The sequence below is a fragment of the Engraulis encrasicolus genome, chromosome 17 (assembly GCF_034702125.1).
Source record: "Engraulis encrasicolus isolate BLACKSEA-1 chromosome 17, IST_EnEncr_1.0, whole genome shotgun sequence".
Lineage (NCBI taxonomy): Eukaryota > Metazoa > Chordata > Actinopteri > Clupeiformes > Engraulidae > Engraulis > Engraulis encrasicolus.
This window is the reverse complement of record NC_085873.1, coordinates 43232107-43257106: the sequence shown is the minus strand read 5'-3', so window position 1 is coordinate 43257106 and position 25000 is coordinate 43232107.

Sequence of the window (25000 nt, the reverse complement as noted above, 5' to 3'; positions counted from 1 at the left end):
TTTATTCGCCTACGAATGTTTCGGGCAGAGTCCTTCTTCAGCGTGTAATGGCGAATGCACTCACAGAGAAAAAGTCTGAAGAGTGCTGTCCTCTACTTCCTTCCTTCATCCATGTTTTATGTGGGATTCAGCACCCAGTTCAAATCTGTATTCATCAGTAGGCGATAGTTTGAGTGTGTCTCCTCCAATTTACACAAATATTGGCCCAAGGTCCATCATTCCTCCAACACCTTCCATCTAGCAAAATGTACTCCCACGCTTTAAGTGATTTAAAAAAAAAAAATAAAGTAAACGAGATACACACTGTGATTGTCTGTCAGCTGTTCTCCATTCTGCGCCTTACAGTTAGAACTGTTTGAATATTGCCAAGTCGTCAATAATGTTTCATCCATCCCTCATCTTCAGTGAATGTGGCAAAAAACTATCCATCTATCAACTATCCATTTTCCACTATCCATCAGTCTGCTATTTTCATCATCTACAGTTATCTTTTGGATTCCCATCTGCTATTCTGTGGTTTGAATCAGGTCCAGCAAATCTAGTATAATATTGAACTTGCTGTCTATTCAAATATATAGGCCTATATTTGACAGAATATCCCTTGCTGTTTGACCAATTTTAGTCTCTATACGTTTAAAGAAATTTAAACAAGGAGAAATGGTTCACTGTCAGACAAACAGCCGTTTTTTCAAACAGCCGTCTTAACTTCAAATATAACTTTGTAGGGCACTGTACAGTACTGAAGTCCCATCAGCATTTTGACGGTTTCAATATTGGCAGCTTCCCTTGAAATTGCAATCATGATGAATGGTTTTGCACTTCCTTTTTGAACAGTTTGGATATTGGCATCTCCTCAATCAAATATATTGAACCTGCCATCTCCACCTCCACTTCATCTGTCTAAAACTACTTGCTTGCCTGTCCATCTTCTTCAATGTGGAAAAATATACTATAGCCTACGGTTGAGTTGAAAAAAGCACAGAGAGAGAGACACACACACACACACACTTTGAGAGACACACCTTGTCCTGTGTTACTACACAGACACCAGAATGAATGCAAATTCTGTCTGAAATTAAAAAGTGGTACAGTTTGTCAATATTTTAACATGAGGATCACAGAATTGATGAAAAGCCTGACAAAATGTGTAATTTATTGAACAGAACCATCAGAACATCAGAAACACCAACAATCAAATCCTACATGTGCCATGATCAGAGGGTTAGTTCAAATGTGCAGCTGTTGGGAAAGGTGGGACATTCGTCGACAAGTCAATTATTGCACGTGCGTGACCAGGAGTGGTGGTGGATCAGGTGGTAGAGGAGCCGTTCTGCAACCAGACGGTTGCAGGTTCTATCCCCGATCTGCCTGACCCCATTGATGTGTCCTTGAGCAAGATACTTAACTCCAAGTGAAGAGTTCAGATGCAAAACCCCCTAACTCCATTTCTGAAGACCTGCACTTCTATATTTTTAGAGAGCCCTGTTGTTGGTTTGGTTTACATTCATGTACTTGATAATATATATAATTAGTTATATTACATAATATATGCAAAAAAATATGCAATTCTGATAGCTTTGTATTAAATAAAAATGAATTAAGATTATTTTCTGAAAAGGCACTTAGGGGGTTTTGCATCTGAACTCTTCAAGTTTCTCCTGGTGGCAGGGTGGTACCCTGCGTGGAAGCCACGGCAAACGGTGTATGAATGTGAATGGGTGAATGTGAGGCATACAATGTAAAACACTCTCACTGCTCGAAGGGGTGGAAAGGCGCCATATAAATGCAGTCCATTTACTTGGCTCCAACAGTTATGCAAACTGCTCCCTTCCTCTGGTGGTGTACAAGTAGTATCATAGCACTGTTTCTGCCACGAGCTTCAAGCAACGCCAATCATCCTATTCATTCAATGTATGCACTGCTGGTGCACTGTTGCTTGATACACAGACAGAGTCTAAGTCCTCCATAGACTTACAGATTCCTCAGCTCTGGTGGTTGTATCATAAAGTTCTCACTGCTCTCCACTGGCAGCGCTATCATGAAGTTCTGTTCTGTGTCCCATGTCCCCACAAGGCTCTAAGCTGTTACCATCTGTGAGGAGGACAGTTGCTGGCATCTTGCTCCTTATCATCCACACTCACATTCCCTATACACTCCTCTCTCTATCTTTGTCTCTGTCTCTCTCTCTCTCTCTTTTCTATCTCTATTCTCTCTCTCTCTCCGCTGGACCCAGGCCTGGGCGCATCAGAGCGTGTGCGTGCTGTAGCCAAAGCATGTCGGCTTAATGAGGGTTGGGACCCAGATCCACATCTCCACCCAGCCTTCTGCCACACACACACACACACACGCAGACACACAGACACAGACACACAGACACACGTACACACGCGCACACACACACACACACACACACACACACACACACACACACACACACACACACACACACACACACACACACACACACACACGCGCACACACAGTGGAGTGCATACACACCCTCTGCATCTATTCCTCTGGAGTCACACACATACACAGAACAGAAGCAACAGCCCTCTGCCAGAACTACCACCACCAACAACACCAAAAGCACAAGGCAAAATGCACATGCCTTTGCAATGCTGGGAGATTGAGCACACAGGTTTTTGGCACCTGTGTGTGTGTGTGTGTGTGTGTGTGTGTGTGTGTGTGTGTGTGTGTGTGTGTGTGTGTGTGTGTGTGTGTGTGTGTGTGTGTGTGTGTGTGTGTGTGTGTGTGTGTGTGTGTGTGTGTGTGTGTGTGTCTATGTGTGTGTGTGTGTGTGTGTGTGTGTGTTGACTCTCATGGAGAGAAGTGAGTGTTTGTTGTGTTTCTCTTTCAGTCCTTCCCCTCCTGGTGCCATAGCCATTTTATAGTTTGTCTAAAACAAAAAATAAAAATGGTTCATATCAACTTCTTGAAGTAAACACATGAATTAAAAGAAGAGGCCAGATTCGGACTTTGACGTCCCTGTTTTAGAAAGTCAATGTTTTTTGTGAATGCTGAAACAGCCATTATGATGCACCTAAAACAAATCTCTTTGCTTGCCTTTAACCCTCCTGAGAGAGGCTGGCTTGCAGACACAGATTAAACACACAGATTGCAGGTCCCCTTCGGTATCCTGTTTAAATGAAATGTCTTACTGTAGTGTGGCTTTGGGCTTATCAGTGTAGGATTTCATTATTGCTATAGAATGCTGGAATCTGAAAATCTATCTGATAATGCTTGTAATAACTTGTAAGGTGCAACATACAGCATGCTCAGTGGTCCGCCATAAATAAATAACCCATAGGTTCAAGGGGAGATAACAGAAAATATATATTTTTCAACTTTTTCATTAAACTTTATTCTCTTTATTATGATAAACCTGTGTTTGAAGCAGCGAGGTGATATAAAGAGGGGGAAGGGGTGTGTGGGAAAGTCTGGCCTCTTTCAGTTGGAGCACTGTTAATGTAACTGAGGTCATTGGTGGTAGTTTCCTCAACCACGCGACCTTCCAGTCAAGGCTCAAGTTCGGAATGGGAGGCATAGCAGGACACTGTTGAGGTTAAAGGTCCAAACCAATAGCTCAGCGCTACCGATAGCGCATGAGGTTTCTGGAGGGAGGTTTTCTAACGTCTTACCACTGAACTAGTTGGCATCTGTTACATTAGCATTCTCTTTTCAGCAATGTGTTATACTAATGATATTCGTACGGTTGGAGTCTAGCTGTTTTTTAAGCCATTGAAGTATCCAGAAAAGGAATGCCAACCAAATAGCACAATAGATTGTTGGTGTAAAGACAAAGAAGAGAGAGAGAGAGAGAGAGAGAGAGAGAGAGAGAGAGAGAGAGAGAGAGAGGACGATGGGAAGAAGATGCATAGGAGGAGGAAGAAAAGGAAGGAAGGAAAGAAGACGGCAAGGAGGTGGAGCATGATGGTGTGGTGGTCGAACACTACCACAAGTGTAATGGGGTAGGTAGATGGATGAAAACAGTAGAAGTCAGTGGAGGACATAGTAGCCCCATAATGCATGCTGTACCATCTGAGGCCCGACGTAATAGTCATGGAAAGGTTAATTGCCATAGTACTACTCTACTATGACATAACACAGGGCCTTTAATAATGAACTACGACTCAGTCATTACCATTCTGCTAACAAAAAAAATTATATTGCCGTGTTCTAACGGGTTAAAAAGGCAATACATGCATAAAGGAGGGTTTGACTGTCATCTTAAGACATCTTACTGTAATTCTTGCTAGACTCCCCTTTTGCCCTGAGCCATAGAGTGCATAGCTTTTCATAGTATGATTCATGTCGATATGTCTGTCTTAATGGAGTCTTAATAGAGTGCATAGCTTTTCATAGTATGATTCATGTCGATATGTCTGTCTTAATGGAGTCTAACGCCACTCTGTTAGAACAGGCTGATTAGCATCTAGCGTAGTGTATAGCTTTGCATGTCATTAGCAAGGTGCTCTCAGCTAAACCTGTTCCATTAGCCTTTAGCCACTCGATACCTTCTCGGGCTAATGAACCGTTCATTCAGCTAATTAAGATTAATCTGGTGAGTGTGTGTGTGTGTGTGTGTGTGTGTGCAAGTGTGTGTGTGTGTGTGTGTGTGTGTGTGTGTGTGTGTGTGTGTGTGTGTGTGTGTGTGTGTGTGTGTGTGTGTGTGTGTGTGTGTGTGTGTGTGTCATGAAGTGCTTCAGTGCCCTTCATGCATAGATTTCCTCCACCATGTACACACACACAAACATACGCGCACGCACACACACACACACACACACACACACACACACACACACACACACACACACACACACACACACACACACACACACACACACACACACACACACACACAAATACAAGGATGGTTTAAACCAAGGGTGCTCAATATGTTGATCGCGGTCGACCAGTCGATCGCAAAGGCAGTATTGGTAGATTGTAGGACATAAAAAATATATTTTTTTTAAACGTTCCCCGATACCCAGAATTTGATGACAGGCTTCTACAATGTAGCCTAAATACCATGATAAACACAATGATGGCTTCAGATAAGGAGGATAACTGTCAAGCGCCACACTCACCAAACTCTTCATAGGTCAGAAACATCGGAGGCGGAGCACAAAAATAGGAAGGCGCGAGTCGTTTGCAGATAGGCCTACCGTGCGCTGTATGTTCAGTTAGTGGCAGCGTCACCGCTCAAAAAAACAGCCCGAACAACAGAAAACAGCCCGAACACCAGCAATCCCCTGCTTTTTTTGACGATGCTCTGAGAAGTGCAGGCAAGATGGCAACTCCCGCATTTAGCATGGAGTTGTCTATTTCGATTAGATTTCACAGCACGCGGAGGGGAGAGTGAATGCTGTGTGTCTGTTTAACCGTGCGTTCTTTCAAAGGGTCTGTTCAGCGCGGCCGCCTGACAGAGAGCACGCTTTTCGGTTCATTCAGTAGATGTCTCCTTGTTTATTTTTTGGAACTTGGGATGTAAGTAACGTCTACGAAGACAATATCCATGTGAAAACGACAAACGCCCGCAAACCGCTGTTCTGTCTACTTATCACAGCGGCATTAAAAAGTCCTCCATGAAATCCAAAACCAACATCACTTCAAATAGGTGACATCAAGCATGCACACATGAAATAACACTTCAGAGAGGAAGAAAATCGCTCTGCACTCATATTAGAGTGAAAAGGGGATTTCAATAAATCTGTCCAGGAAGGATTGTATCCAAGATTGCCTTTTTTTCTCATGACAGAAAAAGGTCACATAAATAACAATCTTCATTGTTTTATCATAAACTTGATGCTACAGTGTGGCCTCCCTTTGTGATCACAAACAGGCGTAATTTGCAGTAGGCCTAAATAATGTCTGTATGAGGGTGTTATTACCTTCGCCAAGACAAAGTCGGCGAAGGTTATGTTTTGACCGCTGTGTATTTATTTATTTATTTATTTATTTATTTGTTAATATGTTTGTTTGTTTGTTTGTACTTCGTATAACTCAGACAGAACTGAGCCGATTTTTATGAAATTTGGTGGGATGATTGGTCATGACCCAAGGAACAATCGATTAGTTTTTGGGAGTGATTGGGTCAAAGGTCAAAGGTCAAGGTCAAAATGTTTGTTTGTACTTCGTATAACTCAGACAGAACTGAGCCGATTTTTATGAAATTTGGTGGGATAATTGGTCATGACCCAAGGAACAATCGACTAGGTTTTGGGAGTGATTGGGTCAAAGGTCAAGGACAAAATGTTTGTTTGTACTTCGTATAACTCAGACAGAACTGAGCCGATTTTTATGAAATTTAGTGGGATGATTGGTCATGACCCAAGGAACAATCGATAATTTTTTGGGAGTGATTGGGTCAAAGGTCAAAGGTCAAGGTCACGAAAAGGTAAAAACGTACATTGAGCCGATTTATATGAAATTTACTGGGATGATTGGTCATGAGCAAGGAACAATCGATTACTTTTTGGGAGTGATTGGGTCAAGGGTCAAAGGTCAAAGGTCACGAAAAGGTCAAAAACGTAAATTCAGCCGATTTTTATGAAATTTACTGGCATGATTGGTCATGACCCAAGGAACAATCGATAACTTTTTGGGAGTGATTGGGTCAAAGGTCAAGGTCAAGGTCACGAAAAGGTCAAAAACGTTTTTTTTTGCCAAGCACTATATGCCAGAACAACGTGTGCATGCGGAATTATATAAGAGGTCAAGACTCAACATTTGGAGAATGTTACGCCCCACACTCTGAAGATGGCCAGAAAAAAATAAGTGGCGTAGGCGAAGGTTTCCGCTCTACCGAGTGCCCATTCTAGTTCACCACTGATTCACCTTTCAATATTGATGTAGGCCTATTTTCATGTACTTTCCCATATTGTGTTGAAATTGCATTTCTAACAGCTGTAGGCCTATTTTCAAATTTTCTCGGGGGAGAAACCCCCGAACCCCCGGTAGGTAGGTAGATCATTTTCACACACCATTTAAATAAGTAGCTCACATATTGAAAAAGTCTGTGTGTGTGTGTGTGTGTGTGTGTGTGTGTGTGTGTGTGTGTGTGTGTGTGTGTGTGTGTGTGTGTGTGTGTGTGTGTGTGTGTGTGTGTGTGTGTGTGTGTGTGTGCGCGTGCGTGTGTGTGCGCGTGTGTGTGTGTGCGCGCGTGCTTGTGTGTGTGCGCGTGCGTGCGTGTGTGTTTGAAGCAAGAGTGCAGCTGAAGACACTGCCGAAGACAACAAAAACAAAAACAAGCCCTCCGGAATATTTGCTCTGTCTGTTTTTCACAGTTTGCGGAAAGTTGTAATCACAGACACCCACTGAGGAGAAACAGCAGCCGGTTCTTAGCCCCCAGCCAAGCTGTGCAGGTGATGGATAGATGGAGGGAGGGAGAGAGAGAGAGAGAGAGAGAGAGAGAGAGAGAGAGAGAGAGAGAGAGAGAGAGAGAGAGAAGGCAGGTTGAAAGAAAAAGATGAAGAGTGAAAGAGGAGTGGTCCAGATGGTAATATGGTGAAGTGTGTGTAGCTGGGGTGGTGTGAATCAGATATTGTGTGTTTGACCTTCCTTAAACATCATTAGATATAAAGACTATGGGTAGTTCAGTTTTTACTACACATTTACCTGACTTGATGACTCGCTGGAGGCCTCTCCTGTCTTGGGCAGTGGTGTTACCATACCAGGCTGTGAAGTTACCAAAATACTTTCTATGGTACTTGACCAGTATTTCACTGTCCTTACCATACCTGTGCAGGTGCCACAGAAAGAAGTGTTGCTGTCTAGATGTCTTTGCGATGGAATTGATGCGATAAGCCCAGCCTAGATCATCATTGATGTTAACTCAGGAATGTAACACTGATAACTCTCTCCACTGTGGCATCATTAATATACATAGATTGGCTGAGGTGGCTTCTGTTGAATCCTCCGGTTGAAGTCCACGATCAACTCCTCTGCTTTGGTGACATTTAGGAGCAAGTTATTATCCACACACCAGGTTGCCAATGCGGTCACCTCGGCCCTGTAGGGAGACTCATCTCCATTTAAAATGCAGCCAATTACAGTGGTGTGGCTGGCAAACTTAATGGTGGTGTTGGAACTGTTGCTGGCTGTCTTGTGTGAAAAAGGGAGTAAAGAAGAGGGCTGAGCACACATCCCTGGGGCGCGCCAGTGCTGAGGCATAGAGTGCGTTTTAATATGCGACCTTGCCTCCTCCACTTGCGCTTGTCTCCTCAAACTTAATGGTGGTGTTGGAACTGTTGCTGGCTGTCTTGTGTGAAAAAGGGAGTAAAGAAGAGGGCTGAGCACACATCCCTGGGGCGCGCCAGTGCTGAGGCATAGAGTGCGTTTTAATATGCGACCTTGCCTCCTCCACTTGCGCTTGTCTCCTCGTCCCGCCTCCTGGCCCCTCCTCCGTGGAGAAAACGATAAAGTTTCCCAGCTGTCAGCCTAGCCACAACAACTTTTGAGGGACTGTTTTTCATTCACCATCCCAATTGCAAATGAGAAAAAGACTCTACAATTGAGCTTTTGAAAGATATTGAAATATAATGCTGTTGTCAGTGATGTCATCATGACGGGAAGCAAGTGGAGGAGGCAAGGTCGCATCTTGCAACGCACTCATAGTGTGGAGGAGGTGCACTGCCTGAGGCCTGTCAGTGAGGAAGTTTAGAATCCAGCTGCAGAGGGAAGGATTACAGTTGAGATGTTGTGGCGTCAACACTCGCCTGGATGCAGTGGTGTAGTCTACGTAGAACGCGGGTATACGGAGAATACCCACTTCTAAATTTCAGGGATTTCAGTATACCCACTTAAAATTGATTGATCCATTGTTTTGAATAGCACAAATATACACAGTTCATCCACTTCAAAAAATGCTCAAATATACAGTATACCCACCATAAAAAAGTAGACTACACCACTGCCTGGATGGAATAATTGTACTAAAGGTAGAGCTGTAGTCAGATTATTGATAGATCCTGTATTAGTGGCTAACATATTTCATCATATTTTATCACAAGCTCTTACCCTAACTAACCGTCAAACTATTTAAGGCTATAGTAACTTGGCTTGTGACTATCTCCAAAATGTGAAGGTCCAAAAAGAAGGTTCCTAGTCAGAATGATCCGAGGCCCTGATGAAGACTGATTGTAGTCGAAACGCGTAGGCGTTATCCATTAAAATAAAGGATTTTTAACTTTTTTCACTAAGATCAGTGTGCCTCGGATCATTCTGACTACCACTTTCAACAAGGAACCTTCTATTTGGACCTTCACATTTTGGAGATAGTCACAAGCCAAGTTACTGAAGTTACCATGTCCTTTCTGAAGAGCACCTGATTCTTTTACAAACAATTGACCCAATGCAGCACTCTCCTTTTCCTCTATTTAAGGCTATACTTTTAGTAGTATACAGGGAGTTGTGAGAACTTTTATGACATTTTATTTAGTTACTGAGCTTTTCCTCCGGCGGGTAAGTTCCTTTGAGAGCCAATTAGCTGATTTGGATGTGATGATGAAAAATGATGAAACAAAAGGAAGGTAAAGTAATAACAGAAGTGAAGAAGGCAAGAAGAAGAGAAGAATACGGAAGAGAAATGGTTGTGAATCGTTACTTGTTCAAATGTTTGGGTTTGCAAGTATTCCAACTGATAGAAAAAAAAGATATTTTCTGAGAGAGGACAAGAGAGAATTCTTGTGTGTGTGTGTGTGTGTGTGTGTGTGTGTGTGTGTGTGTGTGTGTGTGTGTGTGTGTGTGTGTGTGTGTGTGTGTGTGTGTGTGTGTGTGTGTGTGTGTGTGTGTGTGTGTGTGTGTGTGTGTGAGAGAGAGAGAGAGAGAGAGAGAGAGAGAGAGAGAGAGAGAGAGAGAGAGAGAGAGAGAGAGAGAGAGACAGAGAGAGAGAGAGAGAGAGAGAGAGAGAGAGAGAGAGAGAGAGAGAGAGAGAGAGAGAGAGAGAGAGAGAGACTCTGTGAGAGTCTGTGATGAGTAGAAAGCCATAGGGATTATGCTGTAATGTATAGTCTCTGCATTGTACACACACACACACACACACACACACACACACACACACACACACACACACACACACACACACACACACACACACACACACACACACACACACACACACACACACACACACACACACACACACACACACACACGCAGTGGAGTGCATGCTCATCCTCTGCATCTATTCCTCTGGAGTCCGGTTGCCAAGCGTGCTATACGCTGTGCAAGCACAACCATTGACAACATCAGACTTATTCAGACTTATTATGGTCTGCATGTAGTAGCATATCAGAGATATGTATTTCCCAAAAGCTTTATACAGAGACCATTGAGGAATATAGAAAGTTTGGATAGTATTTCTCAACAGGGGCTCTACAGGAGCCCAGGGGGCGTTGGGGGAGCCCTAAGAAGGCATTGAGAAGGATACAGTTGAGAAGGGTCGGCGCTTAGTTTCCATAGGGGGGCATTAGTCCATTTTATTTGTGAATGCTAAGGGGGGCAATGGCAGGCTTATGGTGAGGTCAGGGTGGCATTGGGAGGCTTGTGATGAAATTCGAGGGGGGCGTTTGTTCAAAAAAGGTTGACAACCTCTGTGCTAGGAGAACAAATACAGCATGGGCGTAGCTACAGTACAGGTAACAGGTTCAGTAAGTGCTAATCACTTCAGGGGCCTGTGACCCTCAGGGGCATGCCACCATCCCCAAAATAAAATAAACTAGAAACACTCAGATAGGGCTTTCAGGCCGACCAGAACGGAGCCGGTGTCGGTGCCCGCACCAGTTACGTTCAGCACTAAAGTGCTGGTCTGCGAACCGCCCGTGTTCATACCGGGCTCTGAACTTTTTCCCCACATGACTGTGGTAACCGGATGAACCTGCTGACGGCCACGCTGTCGTCACGGTTCGCAGAGAAAAACCTACTATTTTGCGGTTCGCATTGCGAACCAACTTTCCAGTTCGCGAACGCAAATATCTGTGGCGTGAACACGACGGCCGGTTCGCGATTAGGTGCGGGAATGGGCTCCAGCATGGTTCTCAGTCGGCCTGAACGCGCTAAGAGAGTGCAGACCCCTGCCAAGGCCATGGGGTCACTGATGCCATAGCATCTGGAATCCTATGCCTGTAACATAACTTCCAAAAGAAAATCCTGGATGTGGATCGTGATCCGTATCACCACCAAAATTTCACCACAAAATTATTTTGTCTTTATTTCTAACAACCCCACAAAATTTCAGCAAAATCCTTTTGATGAACATTTTTTAGTTATCCTGCGTACAGACAGACAAACAAACAGACCAACGCGACCACCAACTGGTAACTATCAGAATCAGTAAATATCAGAACTGAGAACTGAGAAAACAATCGGCCTGTCTCAACTATAGTAAGTTATCAAAACTACACTACATGCCCTCAGTGAAAGTCAACCTTAATGTCCTTGTATTAGATGTGAAATATCCTAAAATTTTCTCTGAGGGCCCGTGATGAATATTCGCACATGGGCCCGTCAATGACTTGTTACGCCCTTGAAATACAGGGTAAGAAAAGAGGACACATCACCAACAGAAAATGTAGTTTGTTGTAGCATATTTCGGTAGCAGGTCTGTTTTGCCAAAACATGTAACTATAAGGAATAATTGCAGTATGCCCTACTAAAACACAAGCATATCACAACCATACACACATACACATACACTCACTCAATCTGCACCCCCCCAGCCCCTCCAAAGGATCCTCAGTCCGAGTTTAAGGACCCACTCTCTCTCTCCCTCTCCCTCTCTCTCTCTCTCTCGCTATCTCTCTGTCTCTCTCTCCCCCCCTCGCAGGATCCCAGTTTAAGGACCCAGTTTTGCTCCACAATGAGCCATTATCGGCCTCCCACAGATGGAGCAGGAAGTCTATTACAGAGAGGAACAGGGAGTCTGTTACTGACACACAGCTGAGGGACTTATGCAATCCTCATGCAACACACACACACGGCTGGGTGGCTCACACTTCAAACCTGTGCCTTTCAGCAGACACACACACACACGGCTCACACACGACATGCATACTTGCACACACACATACACACGCACACACACACACACACACACACACACACACACACATGCGGCTGGGTGGCTCAGACTTCAAACCTGTGCCTTTCAGCAGACACACACCTACAGGCACACACACACGCACATGCGCACACAGACACACATATGCACACGCACATACACACACATATACACATACATATACACACACACACACACACACACACACACACACATATATATGCGCAGACACACACAAGCACACACACACACACACACACACACACACACACACACACACACACACACAAGGCACGCATACACACACACACACCTAAGCACGCACACACACACACATACATTTTACATGCCTCTGCGCAGCCATGCTGGGTAATGACGCTGGCAAACTCTTTATCTCTGTCACCATGGCCTCCTTTGGCACGCAGATGTGGATGGCATCAACACAGTGGCATCTCTCTGTTGCAGATGTGGATGGCATCAGCAGTGTGGCATCTCACTGTTTCAGATGTGGATGGCATCAATGGTGTGGCATCTGTCTTTGCCCATCTGTCGTATTGATCAACTTGTCATGTCTGTCTGTGCACACACACACGCGCACACACACACACACACACACACACACACACACACACACACACACACACACACACACACACACACACACACACATAGGCCACATACACTTTTAATTAGTGTAATAGTTATGAACCAGTGAGGCTAAATTTATCCATCATAGTCATTGCCTGCGGCCATGATCATGATCCAGTTTGGCCTGGATTACCCACACACACACACACACACACACAGCCGCAAACACACACACACACACTCAAGCACACACACATGCACACCTACGCATTCAGACACAGACGTACACGCACGCACATACAAACACACACGCATGGTACACACACTGTACACACACCATACGTGCACACACACACACACACACACACACACACACACACACACACACACACACACACACACACACACACACACACACACACACACACACACACACACACTGCACCAGTGCATGCCAGCAGATGTCCATTGGTGCCCAGTAGTTAACCAACCAGTGCCAGCCATATGGTGGAAAATAAAATGACAGCTGCAGGACCCAATAAAATAACACACACAGAGGTAAACACACACACACACACAGACAGGCCCGTTGCGTTAAGGTAAGCAATGTAGGCAGTTGCCTAGGGCCCCCGAGTAGGTGGGGCCCCCAAGGACGACAGGTTATGTACCCAACAGCAATGACGATTTTAAATAGCTTCATAATAAGGCACCGTCATCTGTATGAAGGGCTCTGCTGCGAGGGAAGCAACAGCACCTCCCTAATACCCCCTTGCTCGAGGGGGCCCCCTCCAATAGGTTTGCATCAGCGACAACGTGAAAATGTCAATTGCCAAACAGCGAGCACATCGACAATTTAGTCAAAGTACCCCCATCTGGAGGGGGCCCCCTTCCAATTGGTTCAAGCGTCGAATCCAGCACAAATACAAAGCGACATAATCTCTCTCACTGGATGTTGCGCAGACGCCAGTTTACATTACATTTTTGGCTCAAGACAGTTGCTTTTATAATAAAAGTTAATCTTGAAGACGACACATTAGGCTACTCTCTGTACTGCCAAACCACCGAGATGCATCATTTACAGTGTATTATGTTTTCAAAAACGTATGTGAAGCATGAATCCACGTGCTGTAACAAGCACTGGGCAAACGTCGATTGTTCAATAACGCGCCTTTTTTCGACACGGAACTGTTTTGGATGTGGACAAACGCAAGAAGAAACGAATGAACAATGTAATGCCTATCGGATAACACGAGTCACAAGTGCGCTGAATGGGATAGCTAAATTGTAGCACAATAGTCCCTATCTTGCTATTACTATATGTGGATTACACATTGGAATTTGGGACCATGATAGTGGAAACGCGTGGCTTAAAGTTAGAGGCTAGGATACATTCTGGGATTTTCGAATCACACTTGTGATTTAGTCTGGCGTTTGCCGCCAGACAAGGTCGCTGCCTATTTGTGTTTGCTGCGGTATTAGGCCTACTAATAACACAAACATTTGGATTGTATTTTCAAGTGCGTGATGGATGCAATAGGCCCTACGAAAAAAAATCTCGTCGGGGAGACCCCCCTTGGCTTGGTTACAGAATTTTCAAATGGTTTCAAAGTGGTTGGAAAGATTAGACCATTCTTTATTTGTGATTGGCAATGCAGATCATGATTTTCGTGTTAGGGTAAAAAAAACCTGATTGGGCCATATAGGCCTAGGCCTACTTTCATGTGAGATAGGCCAGGTTAAACAACTGAACATTCAATTAGCCTACTTCATGAGAAATTATGAGCCTACTGAATGGAATGGGCTATATTTGCCCAGGTCTTTCTTCATAAAGTTTCATAAAATGAACTGTAGGGACTAGTTATCATAATAACTAAATTGCATTTCCTCACCGGAAATGCTTGTGTATGCGTGCTCTTAATGGTCTGGCCCATCCGAAACAGAAATTCTGGCGCCATGGCTGCCCCATCAGGAGCCCCAAAATTCTAGAAACGGGCCTGCACTCACACACACACACACACACACACACACACACACACACACACACACACACACACACACACACCTTATTTGAGTGTTTATTAAGTCTTTAGTCTTGGCAAAGAAAGAAAAAAACAATTGGGCTCCCTTTTGGGACATGCAGTGCATTAAAGTGCAGTATGTCAGTGCCTGTTTTCCAGATTGCCCGTCTGCCAGTTGATGTGTGCCTGTGTGCCTTTCTGTGTGGCATGAAAGTCTGTCTGCCTCATAAGGGACTTTGCCATAGTGCCATGACTGTCATTAATTTACAATGGCTGGTTGGCTCTTGGCAGTGACAAGTCGGTGGACGACAGCGTTGTCAAAGATGAACCAAACACATGCAGACTGATGCAGCCATGTCACAACTACCGTAAATACAGTAAACTGGTGGCGCTGCAATTGGAATGAAGGTGAACAACCTGTGTTGTCAACCAAAAATTACTAATGGCTCTCAAACAGGAACAAGCAATAACCAACCATCAAAAAATATGATAAGATTCTATGGCCTCTAGTGACCCTTTTTGAAGCATCTAACTACCACATATCGTATGAGGTAGGTCAGCATTGTGACTGCCTGGTTTAAAGTTATATTATCTGCTGTTATATTATCTGAGTTGGATTTTTCCAAATGCCGCGCAGTACTGAGACGTCTCCCGTGCCGCTACCGCCCAACTACTGTCATGTCGGTGTGGAAGATCTAATCTGTTTCCATGCATTTTTCCTGCCACCTGTAAAAATCACTTCAGTCCCACCAATGGTGGCATGACTGCTGTGGAAAGGCCCTCAGTGGGCCCAGCCGTGGTTGGGGCGGCTGGGCACTGGACTGCTGAACCGTCGACCCGGGTTTGATTCCGGTTGGGGTCATTTCACGGTCCTTCTCCCCGTCACTCTCTCCCATGTCGTTTCCTGCTCCTCTCCCACTGTCCTATCTGAAAGATAATAAGGGGCAAACGGGTATGTTGTTCCGGGCCCAGGGTTGTTCTTTTCAGGGTTGGGCTTGCTATTTTCTCCTGCTCTGCCGGTGATTTGGATGTGTTTCTCAATGGCAACTCGTTTTTATCACTCATCCTCACAAGTAAACCTACTACAGCATCGTTAACTCCCACTTTCTGTGGTCACTTGTGGTGATTTTAGCTGCCACGCAGACCACCGCAAAAAACAAGGTCTTCCCTGACTAAGGGCGTGACTGACGACCCACCCCTTTGGTCGCTTCTTTTGAGCTTGTTTTCACAACGCCCGTCAGTCGCTTCTTTTGGGCTTGTTTTCACGACGCCCGTCAGTCGCTTCTTTTGGGCTTGTTTTTAGGACATCAGTCACTTATTTGTCGTAGAAAATCTGGCAACACTGCTCCTGCCTCTTTCTTGTCACCACCATTGTCTTTCTTCTTGTCCTGTCTTGTCCTTTTCTCTGTCGACATTTTCTCTTCCTCGTCACTGTCTTCATCCTCTCCATCCATTTCCTCCTCCTCTTCCTCATCATTATCCTCCTCCTCTCGTCCTCGTCCTCCTTCTCTTCCTCCTCTCCTCCTCTTCCTCCCCCAGTAGCAGTGGCAGCTGCAGTGCAGAGGGACAATGTCCCAGTGATGATGAATGGCCAGCCGTGCTCTCCATGTCATCTATAAAACATCAGCAGACAAGACAGGACCAGGCCAGCCAGTACAGCCTATTTGTTCTCAGCCTTGCTTGGCCTTTTCATTTCTATTTCTTTCGTTTTGACCCATTTTATCCTCAATTCTGATCCTGCCTGCCTGTGTCTTTTTTTTCTCCTCAAGGTCTCTGCATCATTTTTGCGACTGTCTGTGTCTGATTGTGTCTCGATGTTTGTTCTGGATATCTGTGTTGCCATTTTTCTCCGGTCTTCTTATCTCGCTCTCCCTTATTCTGGCTGCAGTAAAAAGACAAGTTTTCCTCATGTGGTAGACAAGTCAGATTTTTCTTCTCTGGTTTACTGCTTGATACTTTCTACCCTCTACCATGCCGTAATGATCAATACATCTCTCTCTCTCTCTCTCTCTCTCTCTCTCTCTGTCTCTCTCTCTCTCTCTCTCTCTCTCTCTCTCTCTCTCTCTCTCTCTCTCTCTCTCTCTCTCTCTCTGTCTCTCTCCCCTCAGATTTTCAAATTGAAGAGTAGCTGTGAGCATGGTTAGAAAAACTGGAAAAAAATACTGTTGGGGAAACAAAAATAAAATGAGTTTACTTTGCCTTAACAAAATACATGCAGCTGACATCAATGGATGTGTCTTTTATTTTGTTATTTCTTGGATTAAAATACAGCAATATTTTATTCCTGGAACATGTCCAGGAATAAATGACTGTGGAATGGAGGAGTAATACAGACAAAAATGGTTGAGCCACGCACCGGGAAGCCGACATGGGGGAGTGACAGTTGTCCCAGGCCCAGGGACAGAGGGGGCCCAAAAATGGGCATTGACATTGTGGGGGGCCATTTCAGATGTCTTTGTCCTGGGCCCAGCCAAAGCTGCCAGAGGCCCTGGCCACACAGACCTGGCCCTGGTCCTGCTGCTGTCTGACAGGCAGCATGGGGTGCCGAAAGGGGGGACAAAGGGGACAGTTGTCTCGGGCCCAGGGACAGAGGGGGCCCAGAATTGTGTCCTTATAACATTACATGTATGGGGCTGTGCGGCCCTTTAACACGGCTTTGTCCTGGGCCCGACCAATGCTGTCAGCGGCCCTGCTCAGGCAGCATGTCTCAGGAAAGGAAGAGCAGGAAGAAGAAGATTACAGTTATTTTCTAACAGCAGGGGAGTGGGAGAGTGGGAAGTCAGTCAGGAAATAGAAGGAGACGAAGAAGCCACTTCAACGCCATTTCAACTGGAGCTCAATTGCAGCCTGCTGGTACAGAGGGACTCACTAACTGACTGACTGACTGACTGACTGACTCATTGACATATTGACTTTGTGACTTTGGGTTGACTGACAAGACTGTTGCTATATGAGGAGCTTATCTTATCTGAACATGTATAGAGGAAGTATCAGAGCAGCTCAACTTTTGAAATGGAGAGAAGGAAGTAGAGCGACAGAGAGAGAGAGAGAGAGAGATTCTGTGCTTTAGCTGAAGGGAACGCCTCATGTTACGTTGTGTTGTGTTGTGTTGTGTTGTGTTGTGTTGTGTTGTGTTGTGTTGTGTTGTGTTGTAATACGCTACGTCACTCTACGCAACATTTCATCACGTTACATTAGGTTATGTCGTGTTACGCTACATTAGGTTATGTTATGAGAGAGATAACTCATTGGGAGTCATTGAGTCCCTGCTGACACACTGATTGCCACTCTGGGTGTCTAATTGACTGACTGTATGAATGACACATGGACTGTGGCACCGATGGCTGATTGTAGACAGACAGGTCTGTTACTGCACATCAGTGTTTCTCAACGGGGGCTCTACAGTCTCCCAGGGGGGCCTTTCAACACTAGATATTTAGGAGATGGATATCAAGATCAAAAAAGTTAATAGGGAGAGAAAGGAGAGAAGACAGAGAGAAAGAAAGAAAGAAAGAAAGAAAGAAAGAAAGAAAGAAAGAAAGAAAGAAAGAAAGAAAGAAAGAAAGAGAGAAAGAGAGAGAAGGGGGAGATTTCAATGAGAGAGAATGAACGTGAAAAAGCAGGGAGGAAATTTGGCATTAGGAGGAATTTGTAATCCATATATGTCATTTGTTTGTTTTTCTATGCGTTGTGCATGTATAGACCTTCACCTGGAGGGAAACTATGTGCTAGCAGTAAAGATGCATTACAGTACAGTGATAATAAATTAGCATTGAAAAGGAAAAAACGTGGCTGAAATCGAAATGATGGGAGAGCGAGTGAGTGAGAGAGTGTGTACAGACTGTAACCTGGAGGAAAAATACACACATTCAGTGAAGAACTCTGTTTTGTTTTATTTTATTTCATATTTAATATTTTTTTATTTATTCATTCATTTTTGTTTAAAATTCTGTTTATTGTTTTATTTTTGTTTCTCTCTGTACAGTGTCCTTGAGTGTTTTGAAAGGCGCTTTCAAATATGTGCATTATTATTATTTATTATTAAGATGCATTGCAGTACAGTGTGGGCTTGCAGCAGTTGGCATTTGGGTTGGTATTTCACCATGTTGTCTCTGTGACTCATAATGCTGGATCATCCTCTCCTGGGCTGCATGTTACAGCACACTGATGCCACAGGCCCCAAGAATCACACAATGGCTCAACTCTAAAAGCCCTTTTGAGATTTGTTTGGGTTGTTTGTTTGTAGTTTGTGCTGCCATACCCATAGGCAAATATACAGACAAATAAACATACAAAGGCAAACAAACAGATGCGCACACACACACACACACACACACACACACAGACACACACACACACACACACACACACACACACACACACACACACACACACGCACGCACACACGCACACACACACACTCAAGCCCCTATGATTTTCAGGTAAAATCATGTACCGCATATTGCGCAGTACAAAGATGGAGTTTAACCAGACAGATCTGAAAAGGCAAATGCCAACCTTCCTCGCAGTGATAACAATGATTTGCAGAAGAATAATCCTTCACATGCAGTAATGACTGACTTCAAAGAACAGGACTTAGTAATTTATGGTACATTTTGTTTTGCACAGCTTGTGGTGTGGTGCTCGTGACACAGAGTATATCTCAGCGAATGCACTTTGATTATTATTCTGGGCAAGCGTGACAGTTAAATATTATGTAATGCACTGAGTTCCTGAACTACCATTAGTGGTTCCTTTAAGAGTGCGAGAGAAGAGAGCGCAGAGAAGAGAAGGCTTAATAGTTCTCGTGACACACACACACACACACACACACACACACACACACACACACACACACACACACACACACACCCGCGCGCACGCACACACACACACACACACACACACACACACACACACACCCGCGCGCACACACACACACACACACACAACACAAAGAGGATGGGCTTAATAATTCTTCTCGTGACACGCGCACACACACACACACACACACACACACACACAGAGAGAGACACACACACACAACACACAAAGAGGATGAGCTTAATAATTCTTCTCGTGACACAAACACACACACAGACACACACATGCAGACACGCAGACACATACACACACACGCATACACGCACACACACACACACACACACACACACACACACACACACACACACACACACACACACACACACACACACACACACACACACACACACAAGGGTAAATTCCTGTGAGACTCTGTCTGACATTTTCAGTGCACTTAACATCTCTATACCCTTCAAATGCCTGATTAGTGTGCATGAAGAATTTAAGACATTAAACTCTTTCAGACTTGCTCTAATATTTAGATAACCATGTTAAATTATTTAAAAAGGTAATGCTTTTTTTCTTTTTCATAATGACTTCAGCTATCTGTGCTGATCACTTTGGTCACGTTATTCGCCGACCCTCCATTGAGAAATAATAACTTCCGTCTCGCCGGTAGCATAGGTCATTACAGTATGGCTGTTATGGGGCGAACTATAAAACCAGCCTTAACCTTTAAAAGAGATAGACAAAACACCTTTTAGAAGTAGCCCAACCAATGGGATTTATTTTACAGTCACACACAAACATTAAACAACATATATCCAAAGTAAAGCCCAAATCATAAAGACACAGACAAACAAATCTCTGGCTTGATAGGCAACAGCAGGATTGTGGGCCTTGAATCCTTTTATGTAGGCCTTGATTGCAGTCACAGGTGCATCTCATTAAGCCACTCCCCTAATTCATGTAACCAGACATCCGGGTACTTTGTTTGTGAATGTAATGTCTCATTAGTGTCTTATCAGCTAGTCTAAATAAACACAGTGCTTCAGCCACGGCTGTTTGGATATATTATTTGAACAGCCAACAACGTTTTCGGCAGAGCGTGAAAAACACTAGTCTACAGGTCTGCAATCTTGTCCTGGTGTTGAGGGGTGGGGTCAATTACCTGCAATTAGATGAGACCAATTTAGCCAAACCAAGTGGGATCACCTGTGAATGTCAAGTCTTGAAATGTGTGTCTCTCTCTTGCTATCATTTGACTCTGAAGAAGGTGTAGCAACACCGAAACGTTGGTCGGGTGTGTGCACAAAATAAAGTGTTGAAAACTAAGCTGCAGTGTCCTCCAGCTTCTCCTTTCCAGCTATGCCAGCTATGCCACTGTCACCCTGTCTGCTTGCCTGCTTGTTTGCCTGTGTCTGCTCTCTCTCTCTCTCTCTCTCTCTCTCTCTCTCTCTCTCTCTCTCTCTCTCTCTCTCTCTCTCTCTCTCTCCTCTCTCTCTCTCTCTCTCTCTCTCTCTCTCTCTCTCTCTCTCTCTCTCTCTCTCTCTCTCTCTCTCTCTCTCTCTCTCTCTCTCTCTCTCTCTCTCTCTCTCTCTCCTTGACTACCCCATACTGTGCTGGGCCAGAAGGCTTGAAATAGAGTTGTTTACCTCTCTGCCTTGCTGGAGTTACTGTGTTTATTTTTGGCAGCTATCGTCGTGGCAACTGATCGCAGACGTCTCCGCGTCTCACCTCTCATTTGCATTACGCTACAGTGCTCTCCCTCCCTCTGCCTTGTAATTAAAAAGCTACATGAGCGTGTGCGTGTTTGTATGTGTGTGTGTGTGTGTGTGTGTGTGTGTGTGTGTGTGTGTGTGTGTGTGTGTGTGTGTGTGTGTGTGTGTGTGTGTGTGTGTGTGTGTGTGTGTGTGTGTGTGTGTGTTTGTATGTGTGTGTGTATTTGCATCATGCTGCTCTCCCTCTCTGCTGTGTAATTAAAACGCTATGTGCCAAAGAGGTGTTTACACACCACAGGGTACGACATTGTAAATACCGAAGTGTGTGATAGCATCTGGAATGATGAAGGTCAGCATCGTGGACAGATGGACAGAAAGACAGATAGATGAAAAAGATTCATGCTGGAGATGGATTTTGTATTACTATTTTCGGTCGCGTTGTTTGTCTGTCTGTCTGTCTGTCTGTCTGTCTGTCTGTCTGTCTGTCTGTCTGTCTGTCTGTCTGTCTGTCTGTCTGTCAGCAGGATAACTCAAAAACTTGTGAACGGATTTGGCTGAAACTTTGTGGAGTTGTTAGTAATGACCCAAGGTGATCCGGAGCATGAACCAGAACCAGATAATCCACATGTACCCATCTGAACACTAAAGGGAGAGCCAATCAGCCAGGACACCTACAATCCACAATCACTTCACTACTGCTACACTGTTGGCTAAGGGAGCTGTCCACCACTGGTGGTGCTGAACATCTCAGGGAAGAGCAGTGTGGCATCATGCAAAGGCGTATTTATTTCATGCCAGTGTTTTCCGCATTGAGGTGTGACGCCTTTGCAAGTAAAGTCGTGGCATGGTGCTCAATGCTGCTGGAAAGCATTTTTGTCGTGAGACCAGGTTCGCGCCGTTTCGCCGCCGTGTCGGCAATTTGCTGTTGCTGGGACGATTTTCTGCTGTAGCCTGACCAAAATCATGCCTAACCCTTAACCTGTCAGTAAAGCAATGCTTCTGCCACTTCACTTTTGCCAAGAGCAGTGAAACAAGCAAGGGAAATCAAACCAATTCCCCCCCTAAACCTAACCTGTCGCAGGGTGTTGTGGAGGATGCGTTAACTTGCAAAGCCGCAGTGCCATAGATGTTTCGAGTCGGTGTGTTATCTTAACGCTTTGTTATGATGTCATGTTGCTGAAGAGAGAGAGCATCACAATCACCAGAGCTGCTGCCCTGCACAGCAGCCAGCCATGTGTGGGAGCTGTCCATCACGGTGGTGAAACAAAAATAGAGCACCATGGTAGTGATCTAGGTTAGGGCACAAGGTAGTGCCATGTAGTCTGGGGCACGGAGTAGTTATATGTAATGTAGGGCACAGGGTAGTTATATGTAGTGTAGGGCACGTCACTGCAGCCAGCCAAGTGTGGGAGCTGTCCATCACCGGTGGTGCTGAAACAGACATAGAGCAACATGGTAGTGATCTCGGGCACAGGGTAGTTATATGTAGTGTAGGGCACAGGGTAGTTATACTGCACTGCAGCAAGCCATGTGTGGGAGCTGTCCATCACGAGTGGTGTTGAAACCAACATTGAGCACTATGGCATTTCATGTTTGCTTCGGAGGCTGAATAATTTAGGATTTAATAGGAAGAGGGCACCCTTTCCCAAAAAGGGCTTAGGACAAAATGGGTTAACACACCTGCCAACAGAACTGGTGCATAATTGCCTTAAATGAGCCCCATCGAGCCATTGGAAACGTTCATGATTAATTAGGTCCAAATACTGGGAATATTTCAAATGTTTGTAGAGATCCATCTGGTCAGACTCATAACAATGTGGAGCATGTGCTGCATCATGACAGGGAATATGGGCAGACCAAGAAGAAAACACAAACCCCCCTGCCTTTTAAGCCTGGCTCAAACTACACGACTATCGCGCCGATTCTCGGCTGAAAACCCCACTTACGACAATCGCTGGAACGTTACCCCCCAGGACCATCGCAAGCGATTGTCGGGAAAGATTTCCTCGTCGTGAGCGACGTTCTAAGATAGAACTTTGGCAGCTCAAAGAGTCGCCGATGGCAAATCGTAAAAATCAAACAGTGTTTGATATTTGCGTCTGGAAATAGAACGTCGGGCATTGTCTTGGTGGCTGCGAGCAGCGACAAGATTGACAGTTGCGATTCTCTTCTAGTGTGCGGTGCACCCCGACGCCAAAATCGGACACACAATCGCTAGTCGTGTAGTTTGAGCCTGGCTTAAAAAACCATAGCAGGTGGTTTCAGCAGTGCATTTCAGTCTGGCCCAGCTGTGGCTCAATCGGTTGGGCACTCGACTGCTACACCGGAGATTCCGGGGTTCTATTCCGGCAGAGAGAGTAGAGAGAGAGAGGTTCCATTGGCCCATTGTTTCCGGGTTCTATTATTGCAAGGGGGAGGGGGGGGGAATCCCCCTTTAGGCAGACCTAGGCAGACCTAAGGACTGTTCTATTCAATGCTAGGAGTATTATGACACGGCCCTTTAGGCAGACCGGAACCTGATCATGTTAGGTGCCCATAGCAACCTATTATGTTGGCATATCTCTATATACTTAAAGAATCTCTGATTCCGGCCTGTGTTCATTTGCCAAACCTTCCCCCCCTCTCTCTCTCTCTCTCTCTCTCTCTCTCTCTCTCTCTCTCTCTCTCTCTCTCCCTCTCTCTCTCTCTCTCTCTCTCTTTCTCTCTCTCTCATTTCCTGTCCCTCTGTAACTGTCCTGTCACAATAGAGGCATAAAAAAACAAAAAAACGAAAACAAACGGTCATTCCCATTAAAGCCTTGTTTTTTTCTGATAGCATCGATGAGACTTTGAACCCAATCATCCTGGAGGAACTTGTGAAAATGGCAACTCAAAGTGTGAATTCTGTGAAATTTGGTTTGACTAATGAGCTGGGCTGTGACATCATAGAGGAAAGTCCCTGGTTTGCTAGTATGGCGATCTGAGAAAACAACACACATTTGATGGACCCACATCTTATAAAGGAACCAAAATTCTGATACAAACATCAGCGTGTCGAAAAACCACACATCCAACCTCATGAGAAAAAAAAAACAGCAGCACAAATCTATTTCAGAGGCACTGATACATCTGCAGAAAGTGACAAGTCTGACAGGCGAAGTGATGATTGTTGACATAGCCTGACAGTTTGTTTTGTTTATGGTTACGGTTGCTAAGGGCGCTTTGCCATGACCCAAAGATGACATGGCGTGTGTATTTGTTGACAAATGGGGGGCATTTTGATTCAATTGCGCGATATAGTGTGATTGAAATGCATGTACATGCAAAAATATTATCAACTAGAGAAAAAACGGAGGTAATAGGCTGTTGGAGCAGCCCCGAAATCCTAAAAAAGAAGAAGAGAGAAAAAAAGTAGGCCTACGCTATATGCATCTCCGTTTATTCGCTAAGCAGTAGCCCAGTCTGTGAGTTGGTTGTCCTCGACCGAGAGCACCACGGAGGCTGAAGCGCGGATATCCTCCCAAAACCATTTTATTGACCAGTTGAATGGCAATCAACAAAAAGTGCATATCCCGAGAGCATTCGCATCGGTTTGGCATGTAATGTGCATTACCCTTTCCTGAAAACAACATACAAACCAGATGGACAAGGTAAAACGTAGCCTAAAGCAAAGCAGTGAACGAGCAGTTACAGGGGCAGTTTCAGTCTGCACGCCGGCGATGTCAATTGTTGGAACTGCTTGAGACAATAGCATTCTCTTCAGTCCAACCATGCCCGCGATCTCCACATTTGTGGTGAAGCACGAGGGG